At 44.1% G+C, this 13,497-nt stretch overlaps 1 protein-coding gene across 3 annotated transcripts in view; it reads right to left on the bottom strand.

Moving 5' to 3' along the window:
- Positions 1 to 13,497, bottom strand: part of galnt1 (UDP-N-acetyl-alpha-D-galactosamine:polypeptide N-acetylgalactosaminyltransferase 1) — a 136,102-nt gene that overhangs the window by 82,282 nt on the left and 40,323 nt on the right. For all 3 annotated transcript variants that reach the window (XM_017453280.3, XM_017453277.3, XM_053674980.1), the window contains exon 2: positions 3,136 to 3,227. The gene's annotated coding sequence lies outside the window, so the exon portion shown is untranslated. The remainder of the gene's footprint in view (positions 1 to 3,135; positions 3,228 to 13,497) is intronic.

Below are 13,497 nucleotides of genomic sequence, written 5' to 3'. Positions count from 1 at the left end.
CCCACAAAACCCTATAAAACCCCACAAAACCCCGCAAAACCCTATAAAACCCCACAAAACCCCGCAAAACCCTACACAACCCCACAAAACCCCACAACCTCACAAAACCCTGAAAAACCCTACACAACCCCACAAAACCCTATAAAACCCTACACAACCCCACGACCCCGCAAAACCCTACACAACCCCACAAAACCCTATAAAACCCTACACAACCCCACAAAACCCTACACAACCCCACAAAACACTGAAAAACCCTACACAACCACACAACCCCGCAAAACCCTACACAACCCCGCAAAACCCTATAAAACCCTACACAACCTAACAAAACCCCGCAAAACCCCACAACCCCACAAAACCCTACACAACCCTGCAAAACCCTATAAAACCCTACACAACCCCACAAAACCCCACAAAACCCTATAAAACCCTACACAACCCCACAAAACCCTACACAACCCCGCAAAACCCTATAAAACCCTACACAACCTAACAAAACCCCGCAAAACCCCACAACCCCACAAAACCCTACACAACCCTGCAAAACCCTATAAAACCCTACACAACCCCACAAAATCCCACAAAACCCTACACAACCCCACAAAACCCTACACAACCCCGCAAAACCCTATAAAACCCCGAAAACCCTACACAACCCCACAAAACCCCGCAAAACCCTATAAAACCCCACAAAATCCTACAAAACCCCACAACCTCACAAAACCCCGCAAAACCCTACACGACCCCACAAAACCCCGCAAAACCCTACAAAACTCCACAAAACCTCACACAACCACACAAAACCCTACAAAACCCCGCAAAACCCTACACAACCTCAGAAAACCCTACAAAACTCCGAAAACTCTACACAACCCCACACAACCCCGCAAAACCCTATAAAACCCCACAAAACCCAGCACAACCCTTCACAACCCCACAAAACCCTTCACAACCCCGCAAAACCCTTCACAACCCCGCAAAACCCTTCACAACCCCGCAAAACCCTTCACAACCCCGCAAAACCCTACACAACCCCGCAAAACCCTTCACAACCCCGCAAAACCCTTCACAACCCCGCAAAACCCTACACAACCCCGCAAAACCCTTCACAACCCCGCAAAACCCTACACAACCCCACAAAACCCTTCACCATCCCACAAAACCCTACACAACCCCGCAAAACCCTACACAACCCCACAAAACCCTTCACCATCCCACAAAACCCTTCACAACCCCACAAAACCCTACACAACCCCGCAAAACCCTACACAACCCCACAAAACCCCGCAAAACCCTACACAACCCCACAAAACCCTGAAAAACCCTACACGACCCCACAACCCCGCAAAACCCTACAAAACTCCACAAAACCTCACACAACCACACAAAACCCTACAAAACCCCGCAAAACCCTACACAACCTCAGAAAACCCTACAAAACTCCGAAAACTCTACACAACCCCACACAACCCCGCAAAACCCTATAAAACCCCACAAAACCCAGCACAACCCTTCACAACCCCGCAAAACCCTACACAACCCCGCAAAACCCTTCACAACCCCGCAAAACCCTTCACAACCCCGCAAAACCCCACACAACCCCGCAAAACCCTACACAACCCCGCAAAACCCTTCACAACCCCGCAAAACCCTGCTAAAGCCTATAGAACCCCACACAACCCCACAAAAACCCACACAACCCGGCAAAACCCCACAAAACCCCACACAACCCCACAAAAACCCACACAACCCCACAAAAACCCCACACAACCCCACACAACCCCACACAACCCCACAAAAACTCCACACAACCCCACAAAACCCCACACAACCCCACACAACCCCACACAACCCCACAAAAGCCGTCTCTGCTCCACAGGCGCTGTATCATGGCAGATCCTGCACTGTGACCCCTGCTTCCTAACAAGCTGGAATATGCCGAGAAAAGAATTTCACTGTGCTTAATGTACTGTATGTAATGTACAATATGTGTAAAATATGTGACAAATAAAGACTTCTTCAAAAAAATGATGATCCTTGCTTCAATCACAATATATAATATTATCATCATAATATATATAATGCTTAAAAAAAGTCAGTTGTGAGGAGAGCAGGGTATGTTGGTCGAAATGTCCTTGCTTTTTGCTCGCTTTAAAATACATTTCAGTTTAACTGACTAAGTGAATTTTATCTGGCTCTCTTAATATGGAAATTAACTTCCGAATTTCCTATCTCTTTTTATTATTATTATTATTATTATTCATCCATCCATTTTGGGTACTGCGTATCCTACACAGGGTCACCAGGAGCCACAGAGCCTATCCCATCGCAGGGCACAATCTCACACACACACACACACACACACTTTCACACACTACGGACAATTTAGAGGTGCCAATCAGCCTACAGCGCATGGACTGGGGGAGGAAACTGTAGTACCCGGAGGTACTACAGTACTCCGTGCACACAGAGGCAGGAATTGAACCCCAACCCCGGAGGTGCGAGGCAAACGTGTTAACCGCTAAGCCACCGTGCCCCCATCATCCTGATCTATAAGCATAAATCAATATAAAAATAAATCCAACTAAACGAGAATTTGCTTCGGTAAATATTGCTATTCCTGAATTTTAAACACATTCTTCTAAAAGGAACAATCCTTCTCCTCACTAGCAGAACACACAGTGGGTTTGGACAAATCCGATTCTTATCCAAACTCTGCGTGGAAAAAATGCGGCGCGGGACGTGGAACGAGTAGCGGCGTCAAGAATTAGCATGAAAGTTACATCTTTGGAAGCTGATCTGTTTAAGCAGAGCGTACGGACGAGCAGGAGAGAACGCTGCTGCCGCAGTCAAACAGCATTGTGGGTAACGCAGGAAACAGTTAACCAACATGAAAATAGAGCAACATGTCCAGGAAAGAAATTACAACTTAACAAATAAAAATACGCAAAGAAATCATCCATCCGGACTTTCATTACTAAATAAATCTCGGGCGCGCTGAAGATCCCGTGTTAATTCGAAAAGATAACGTGCACGCGGCTCAGGGTGGAGCTGAAGCCGTGAGGCACAATTTCTCATACGTCTGCATGTAAATTGATTTTCTCATCGTGAGACGTACAAACACACTCCTACCTTCTGGGCTGGAGTCAGTGTGGGTGAAGAACAGGTTCCTGCGCTTTGGAGCTCGTGATCCCACCTGCGTAGCTGCTAATCGCACATACCTCCTGTCAGAACAAACACATAAATATGACGATGAATCAGACGCCTCAGAACAAACCAAAACAAACAACAATCGTTAAATCTGTGTTTGCACTTGGGTCATCAAATATTTCTCTTTCTGAGAAGGAACTAGTCATAGTGTCTTTCTCCACATTTATTCCACGCTTTTGTCCGACTTTTGTCTCTCCATTTGACTCTCTCCATATGGTAATTATGTGTGTGTGTGTGTGTGTGTGTGTGTGTGTTTTGTACGTAAGAGATGGAGAGAAACTGGTGAGTCGTTTATTCGGAGCGCTCACTCGCACGGCGCTCTGGCCTGCAGCTCTCTCAGACGGCATGAATAAAATATCAGCATGCAGCGCAACATCTCTATCAAAGACATCAGACCAGGAGATCAACCTTCCACACACGTCTCCCCACACACACACACACACACACACACACACACAGAGCGCGCTCAGGCCACAAGCGTGTAACGCAGGGAGGTGTTTAGCGTCCGGTCGTGCTTCAACGAGAAACACTTTTCTCATTCTGAATCCCGCTGGCTGCGTGTGTACGCGAGTGCGAGAGTCTGTTTAATCAAACCTCACGTAAACCCGATTATATCCCAGGTGTGTGTGTGCGCGTGTGGGTGTGTGTGTGCAAGGCCGCGCTACTCAGAGAGCCTCAAAGGTGCCATGGCAACAGCTGCTACACGAACAAAGAAGCAATTAAAGGCCCTCGGCTGTGTTGGGGACATCACACACCCTTTCTGTTTCAGATGTGCGAGGGAAATAAAGCTTACACACCCTACTCATAGCGCGTCACTAACACTAATATTACACATTTCAGTCCTATTACCTTTTTATTGTCTTGTTTTATTTAGCGCTCACATGCTAAAATACAAGCATTCGGATTAGATTAGTTTTACATGAGGACTTGGGATTTTATTCCCATCCAAATCCGTCATGTCTGTAATGTTTTGTGTGTGTGTGTGTGTTGTGACTGGAAAGATGACATGATCCCTGAAATGAGCAGGTAGTATACATCCGTCAGAACTGACATGTTGGTAAAGAGTTCATCACGTCATGCAGGAAGTGTGATTTTTTTTTTCTTCTTCAGTATAAAGACACGTGAAGAAACGCTTGATCCCAAGTACTGGTATTATACGCAGAGCGATAAAATATAGACGACGTGGGATGTGGTAAGGTGAATTATTGAGTTCTAGTACAGGTAAAGTCTACATCCTGTGGCCAAGTGTCATGCATACTGCAACAAGCGCTTATAATAAACTTCAAAACTATCAGTTGGTGTTCAAGCTGCAGTACGGAACTTTTCTTTTGGTTAAAAATGAACAAAAACCAATTATTGAGCAAGTACGTAAAATAAAAAAAATCACTGTTCAAAACTGTCTCCTTACCTGACCCCGATTGGCAACGGTAAGCTTATAATAACGATTAATATACGGAGCGGTCGGGTCGGATTTCGCGGGAAACGTCAGTTTGACGTCATTCGCACTTGGGTCACGTCTGTAAACAGAAAGAAGAAGAGCCGGCTACTATATCACGTGTGTGGATTTGAGGATGCTGGAGTGTTTGTAGCTTGTTCTTACCAGGGATGTGCAGAAGGAAGAGGCTCTGGGGACACGAACCCCTGCCCTTTTTCTAAATGATTTAAAAGTCCCCCTCGCAACATTAATTAATAAACTATTATAGTATGTGAAAAGCATTTGGGTTCAAATTAACATGACAGCGTGCACAAAACAGTAGCAAATGAATCACAAGCAAGTCGGAGAAAGTTCCTATTTATTTTTATCCGACTCGAGTCTGCAGTCAGAGAGTCTCGTGGTCACGACGCAGTCGCGATGCTGCTAACCTTTTGGTAATATTAGCAGCATTTTATATTCTTATCGCCGGTAGGTGTCACACTGATCGAGAGGGAATGTGTTGTAAGTGCTGGCTACTCAAGTTCGTTACATTTCCAGACATGGGCGTGACCCTGTTATCTTATATGTACGTTATATAGTCAGTAAAGGCACGATACCAAACGGACAGTCGGCAGAAAATTTAAGAAAAACTGAAGGAGGAGGAAGCGAAAGGGACATCTTAAAACTTTGAGGTTAAAAGGCCAGTTCAGCAAGCAGTGCTGCAGTTTTATGGAAATCAGACTGATCTCAAATCTCAAAAACCATGCCGATATTTATTCTCGATTTAGCTCGGGCTCTGGCGCCTTCCCTTTTTGGCTTCTTGGTTTTGACAACAGCGGATTCCCCAGATGTCAACGTGTAGAACGATCCAGATTAAAAGCAGACATCTAGATGACAAGTTTAAATTCTAAGCAACTCCTGTAAGAACCGGGGATGTACAGAGAGTTCCTCAGGGGCTCAAATTAAAAAAAAAATTTTTAAAAAAGGACTGTATCACCAAAAAGCTCATTTTACTACTGTAACTACTGTCCTAACCTTAATTTAACTACGTATTCTTATCACCCTGGTAGACATTGTAAACAGACTTTTATTGTGTGGTCACAATGATGAATATGACAATGACACTGATATTACCTACTGGGATGTTATTTTTACATTCACAGAAATAATTACAACAAAACAGCAACTTTTAGTGGAGAGATGAATCCAAAGAATCATTCAAAGAAAACTGAAACTTTATGAAATGTATCACCATCCCCGAATGCAGTGACACGCCCACTGTATGTCACTTCCTGTAAAGTCAGTAAAACTATTCATTTCACAATGAAATGTACATTTAAAACTGCAGCAACTAACTGGCTTTTTACTCTCAAAGCTCGTCATTTTTGCCTTCTGAATAAAAACCGGTAACCGTTTCATCCCTATTGAAGCCTGGCTTTTTTTTTTTTTTAAGACATTTCAGTGGCTCAATAGGTAGCTAGCTAGCATTAGCGCACTTGTTCGCGTGATTCAGCTAGGTATGGAGTTTCCTATGTTGTTTTATTGTTTTGCTATGGTCAGAGTGGTAAATTGCACTTATTTTTCTGCTAGCTATGAGACAGAGCAACTCACCTCTACTCCAAGAAAACCGTATCCACCGCCTCCGTTGTCAAGTATTGGAGCTAATATACGACCCGTACGAATACCTCAAACCATCAGATTCATCCGTGCAGAGGAGCAGTGCCGAAGCACAACCCATGCTTTAAAAATAAATAAATAGAGAAATAAATATATAGATAAATAAAAATCTGCATGTAGTTGCAGTTTTATGTTTCAAACAGAGATGGCGACAGAGAGGGAAAAGTTCAGTACTGCAGCTTTAAAATAAGTATTGAATACACTGTATATAATAAGTATTACATTTTTAGTCTCATGACCATACATACACACATCATGAACACACGCTTCTACGGGAGAAAACTTACCCTGCATGAATCGATCATAACTGCTACAGATGTCCTCGGGTAACATTACTCTACACGCATATATCCAGAAACCATATCCTGTCTCGAACATGCATCCTTCCACTTGTTTGCTTGATTCAGCCAAGTACCGAGTTTACTATGGTTTTTTTGTTTTGCTATGGAAAAACTTGAACTGGGCAGGAACAAGCCAAAAAAAACTCTTAACTCTTTATTAAAATTGAAAAACAGAAACATGACTGAGTCAGGGGATAATAGGCTGTAGGCTGATTGGCTGATTGTTCATAGTGTGTGAATGGGTGTGTGAGTGTGTGTGTGTGTGTGAGATGTGTGCTCTGCGATGGATTGGCACTCCGTCCAGGGTGTCCCCCGCCTCGTGCCCCAAGTTCCCCGGGATAGACTCCAGGCTCCCGCGACCCTGTATAGGAAAGCGGTACAGAATACGGATGCATGGATGGAAAGACTAACACTTGGTGATTAGTTCGTTCAGCAGGAGAAGTGCTGTTCACCATCTTACAGAATACATTACAGTAGAATAGAGTATGTTACTACTTAGTGCCTGTAATGCGACTCGATTTCTACAACCCTGATTCCAAAAAAGTTGGGACACTGTGTAAAATGTAAATAAAAACAGAATGCAATGATTTGCAAATCTTATAAATCACGATAGAACATAGAAAAACATATCAAATGTTTAAACTGAGGAAATGTACCACTTTAAGAGAAAAACACGATCATTTTGAATTCCATGGCCGCAACACGTGTCAAAAAGAGTTGGGACGGGGGCAGTAAAAGGATGGAAAAGTGTTACTGAAAAGAAACAGCTGGAGGTTAACTGGCGACGGGTCAGTAACATGATTGGTTATAAAAAGAGTATCTTAGAATTAATTAAAGATATTGCTGTCTTGGACCTCTCCACAACCCCCTCTATATCAGTCTGACTTAAAGATTTAATGTTCTTTTTAAAACTTAAAACAGAGGCAGAGGTGACTCATTTTTGGGAAAACGGCAACAATTTATTACCTACTTCAAAGATGTACGCACCCTGGAGGTGGATTGAGGAGAGGTAGACGGGAAACACTAATCATCTTTTAATCACCTTTTGTTTTGTTTGTATTTTTGGTTTTTTTTTCTGGTTGTTTGTTTGTTATTGTTTTTTGTTTCCCCCTTTCTTTTGGTTTTGGCTGTGATTGTTTTGTTGGGGTTGTTGGGTGGGGTGTTATAATATGTAAAATGCAAATTTCCAATAAAAATTCTATGATCAAAAAGAATTAATTAAGGAAAGGAATAAAGAAAGAAATCAAACAACAGTTTCCTCTCTAACACACAACAGTTTGAATCTTATTTAAGGCGTCAAATTTATTTATTCACGTAGCTCACATTGACTCACGGCTTTTCTAAAAAGCTCATTTAAAAAGTGCGTTCAGTCCAGAGAACACTACTCCATGACACTTCCAGTGAGACGCTCCGAAACAGAATCATTTCGTCTGGAATAAGGAGCGACTCGGGATTTGACAACGAGCCGCCTGATTCACATGAATCATTACAGTCATACTTCTCTTTTCACTTACTACCTACACATTTATCTTACACACACACACACACGGACGCGTATACGCACACACACATACATGCACACACACGTAAACGTACACTCTCTCACACACACACACACGCAGACTCACACACACACACGCACATACACACACGCATGTGCACGCACACATACACGCACGCACACACACGTACATGCACACACATACATGCACATACGCACATGCACATACACACACGCATGTGCACACACTCACACACACACGGACGCACGCACACACATACATACACGCACACACACACATACACGCGCACGCACGCACACACACACATATACACACGCACGTACACACACATACACGCGCGCACACACGCGCACACATACACATACACGCGCGCACACACACATATACACATGCACATACACCCACGTGCACACAAACACACACAGACACACAAACACGCACCCTAAGACATGTGTTTGTAATGGAGATCTTAGTGACTCTGCACTTAAGGAATGCACAATTGCTCAACGTCACAAAAGCTGTACACATGTGCACGCACACACACTCACACACACCCATACACACACACACACACACACATTTTATAATCCTGGCCTCCTTCAGATACAGCTGAGTGTGTGTGTGTGTGTGTGTGTGTGTGTGTGTGTGTGTGTGTGTGTGTGTGTGTGTGTGTGTGTGCGCACGCAGTGGCTTTCTGCTACAGCTCTACATGTTCTGTTCAGAGGTCAGACCGCCATTATCATCAATCCAAATGATCTCTCACCATCCAGTAATGGGACACACACACACACACACCCACACACACACACCCACACACACACACCTACACACACACCTACACACACATGTAATTCCCACTGACAGCATATCAATCTGAGGTCAAGCCAAAGCCAATGATTAGCACTGCAGTCATTTGAGAAAAAGTGATCCGTGCTCCTGTTTATAGATCCGCTGTGTCGCTCACATCACTCACGCGGCCAAGCGTCAATCAGATTACCATGGCAACAAGCATAGGATCATTCAACCATATCCTAGATCATGATAAACTCTGAAAGCTGCTTTATGTACATACACACACGCATACTCACACAAATACACACACACACACACTCCCAGGTCACATGCTGTGCAAATTACTGTGTAGCAGCTTTATTATTGATCATCGCTTCCTGGAAACACATTTCACTATTTTTACTGAACACTTAAATAGATATACACTATAGATATAAAAGATTCGAAAGCAGGCATTTTAGTACTTAGAGTGGAATAAAAACGCATTTAAGAGGCGGTGTAAAATGTGCTAGATGGCAGTGAATCACGCCGGCATGAGCAGGTGAGAGTTCACGGAGAATGACCACTTAAAGGACGAAAGCTTTAAAGGGTGCTGGAGCGGTCACGAAGCGAAGCACAAAGAGAGCCGTGGGAAATATGACAGAGGACGTTGTGTATTATCCTACTGCTCTTGACTGCTCGCACACACACACACACACACACACACACACACACACACACACACACATCTACCCATCTGGTAATGTAGAACACCTGAAAGAGAACGAATCGGTCCTAAAGACTTACCCTGCGTCTGACTTATACTATGCACGGAAAGTGTGTGCTCTTTTTGTGAAGAACAAGTACATCGTTTTGAGTGTGTAGTAAGAGTATGCAAGTACTGAGGCGTACTAACACGTCATGTGAAGGAAAAGAACGTTGTTGCCTAGTTACGCACGCTACCACCGTAAACACAGTCCTCGTTGCTTTTCTTCATTCATTATTCCTTATCTAATTCATACGATATCACTTATTTAAATGCACATTCCATTCGTTCATTTTTCCTACAGTTCATTTACACTAGGGATGTGACGGTGAGGAAATTTTCCCACCGGTTAATCAACGTGCAACAACACCGGTTATACCGGTATCACCGGGGGCGGGGCGAGGGGCTTTCCCCCTCGCTTATAAATGGTGTGCGAATTTCACTTTCGCTTTCGAATTAGTGAAATTCGGGGGCAGCAACTGCTTGAATGGTGGGTTCATTATTATTCTTAATGAAAAACACAACTACTACTAAACAGTACTTGCTTATATTAAACATAAACATAGAGCTCGCCTCACTCTTCCTGTCGATCAGCTCGCCTCACTCTCCCTGTCGATCAGCTCGCCTCACTCTCCCTGTCGATCAGCTCGCCTCACTCTCCCTGTCAGTCAGCTCGCCTCACTCTCCCTGTCGATCAGCTCGCCTCACTCTCCCTGTCGGTCAGCTCGCCTCACTCTCCCTGTCGGTCAGCTCGCCTCACTCTCCCTGTCGATCGGCTCGCCTCACTCTCCCTGTCAGTCAGCTCCCCTCACTCTCCCTGTCGGTCGGCTCGCCTCACTCTCCCTGTCGGTCGGCTCCCCTCACTCTTCCTGTCGGTCGGCTCCCCTCACTCTCCCTGTCGGTCGGCTCCCCTCACTCTCCCTGTCGGTCGGCTCCCCTCACTCTCCCTGTCGGTCGGCTTACCTCACTCTCACTCATACTAAATGAAATCTGACTCCTGCTGGTCTGTGCTGCAACTCACGCTGAATTGAGCCGACGCGTTCGGTTTTTAATTGTAGTGTCCGTTCTCTAAGTGAACTCATTGATTTTATTACAATGAAACGACAGTGGGGGGGTGCCGCGGTGGGCAAGCGATGTAATCGGTGTGCGGCCCGAGCACCGCGTGAACACCGACCATCGCAGCAAGCCTAATTTACACCTCTCTAAAATGCGTCCTTGAATTCAGCAAAGCAAACCGTCACAAAGCCCCTCCTCCCTCACGCAAGCAGTTGTGGGCGATATTAGCTGAAAAACTGTCCACGGACTCACACTTCGAAAATCTACGGGAAATAGTAGACCTTCCGGGTGCCTTCGGGATACTCCTTTAAATATACTACCATTTGGGACACACTAACTGTAATCTCGGCTACTATTTAAGACGGATAGTAAGCGCAGAGTTACACTCAAGGTTCAGTGTGCTGTGTTCTGAGATGCGGTTGTAAAGAATGATTATTTGAGTTATGTCCTTCCTGTCAGCTCAAACCAGTCTGGCGCTCATCAGCAAGGCGTTTCAATTCAATTCAGTTCAATTTTACTTGTATAGCACTTTTTACAATGGACATTGTCTCAAAGTAGCTTTACAGAAACATATAAACACAGGATACAGATTTTAAGCGTGTGAATTTATCCCTATTGAGCTAAACTCCCTAAGATGATATGAGGAAGAAACCTTGAGAGGAACCGGACTCAGAAGGGAACCCGTCCTCGTCTGGGTAACACCACATAGTGTGAAAGTAAAAGGAAGTTCATTATGTATTTATATGGAGTCTGTTTGTTGAACTAGTCCACTTGCAGGACTGCAAATCACTGGATGTTTTGGGTTTTTCACACCGTTCTGTGCTGAGGTGTGTCCAAAACCCCCAGGTAGATCAGCGGTTTCTAAAACACTCGAAGCAGCCCGTCTGGCACCGACAACACCACTACGGTCAACGCCACTTGAGATCGCGGTTTCTCCCATTATGATGTTTGATGTGAACATTATTAGTATTAATGCAATTATGGAAATCAGCGGTCCCTCCGACATTTTGTGATTCTGCGATCGCAGAAACTGACGCAAAATCAACCAAACTCCACAATATTCGGAGGAGCGTGCAATCGTTCAAAATTACCGCCGATTTTCCACCGATTTGGACCAAGACATGTCATGCGACACCATCCCAACGAGCATTCAGCCAAAGCCCTCTTCGATTCGCATGCGTCGAACATGAGTACAGCTAAAAGGTCTCGTTCACCGACAAACGTCACTGCGAAAGAAGTCATTTTGCCAATTCAAGTCATGTTCCGCAAAAAAAAAAAGAATCACAAAAAACTCATTGCATATCGCATCACCACTTGTGAAAAGGCCGCAGCACAATCAAGCGCTTTTCGCTGCAACAATCGCAAAAAAAAAAAAACTGGAAAGTGAAATGCTGTGCAGACTGAATCATGTGGCAGCAGCGCAATACATAACGTCTTGCACATACAGTGGTTGGTGGACGGTGAGTTCTTTATGCTTCGGCCCGGTTGGTAATTACGTGCCATGGCAAAATAAACATACCCCAAAAAGATTCCATTTTATAAACGGTCCGAATGCCAGCTTTCAAACCATCCATGATGCCCTGCGCTGGCGCCGACACTGCAGAGATGACAGCGGACAGAGCTGTAATATGTGAACACTAATAAAAACTAATGGGAGATTTAGCCTGCAGAACAGAACTGACTGCATTAATCAGCAACGTAATAGCAAGCGCAGATCAGTGGAGTGAAGCGGGACGACGAGACTCGGGTTTAAATGCCGTTATTGACGTTTACGTCAGGAAATGAGACTACACAACGTGCCACGAAAGACGACGCTCATGATCAATCTGATTGCTCGTTTTCCACTGTACTTAATTGATCATTTCACTTATTAAATTATTACCTAAACATTCATTTCAGTGTGCTGGCATCGTCCGGTGGAACTGGACTGAAATCTCTGAACGTGGTTTTCTTCCGTTTCCGTTGCGCCTGAAGGGGGAAGGGTAGAATTGCTAGAACTTTAACTCCGAGTTACATCCTAAAGACTAACATACATCAGTTCAGCAAAATCTGGATTTGTTGCAACTATGTATGTAGTAGAAAATGTGAAGACTTCACAGTGAATGGTTTCCCAGGCCACCACACATACTGTACTGTGTACCAATTCAAAGATATTACCCTGTGCAGAAAAAAATGTGCTCATATGAAAATATAAATCTGATTATGAACATATTCGTAATTGTACAGTGAAGTGTAGGTAACTTTTGTGATGAACATTTTATATTGCCACATGCAAAACAAATGACTTCTGGACTCTACTGCATAGTCTCTCTCTCTCTCTCTCTCACACACACACACACACACATATCTATCTATCTATCTATATATATATAATATATATATATATATATATACACACACACCCACACCCATATACACATACAGTGTATATAGAAGACATGTTTCCTTCTGGAGATCTCATTCAGCCACATGAGCCCACAAGGTTGAGTAATATTCCTATCCTTGCGGAGACCAGATATCCATGCTCACACCTATGAGTGAAAGTGTGTCAGCCATATTCTTAACCACGGCAATAAAACGCTTACTTGCATTCCTCTGCATCATAAAATGAAACAATAACCAGCTCTCTCTCACTCCCCCTCCCTCTCAGTGTGCAGTTAACATGGCTGTTCTTTCTCTACACAACTATAAGGAAAGCACAACACTACAGAGCAGTAAGCGACTACAGACTAGGGG

The sequence above is a fragment of the Ictalurus punctatus genome, chromosome 23, assembly GCF_001660625.3.
Source record: "Ictalurus punctatus breed USDA103 chromosome 23, Coco_2.0, whole genome shotgun sequence".
Lineage (NCBI taxonomy): Eukaryota > Metazoa > Chordata > Actinopteri > Siluriformes > Ictaluridae > Ictalurus > Ictalurus punctatus.
The sequence above is the reverse complement of the archived record's forward strand: the minus strand, read 5'-3'. Positions and strand labels throughout refer to the sequence as shown.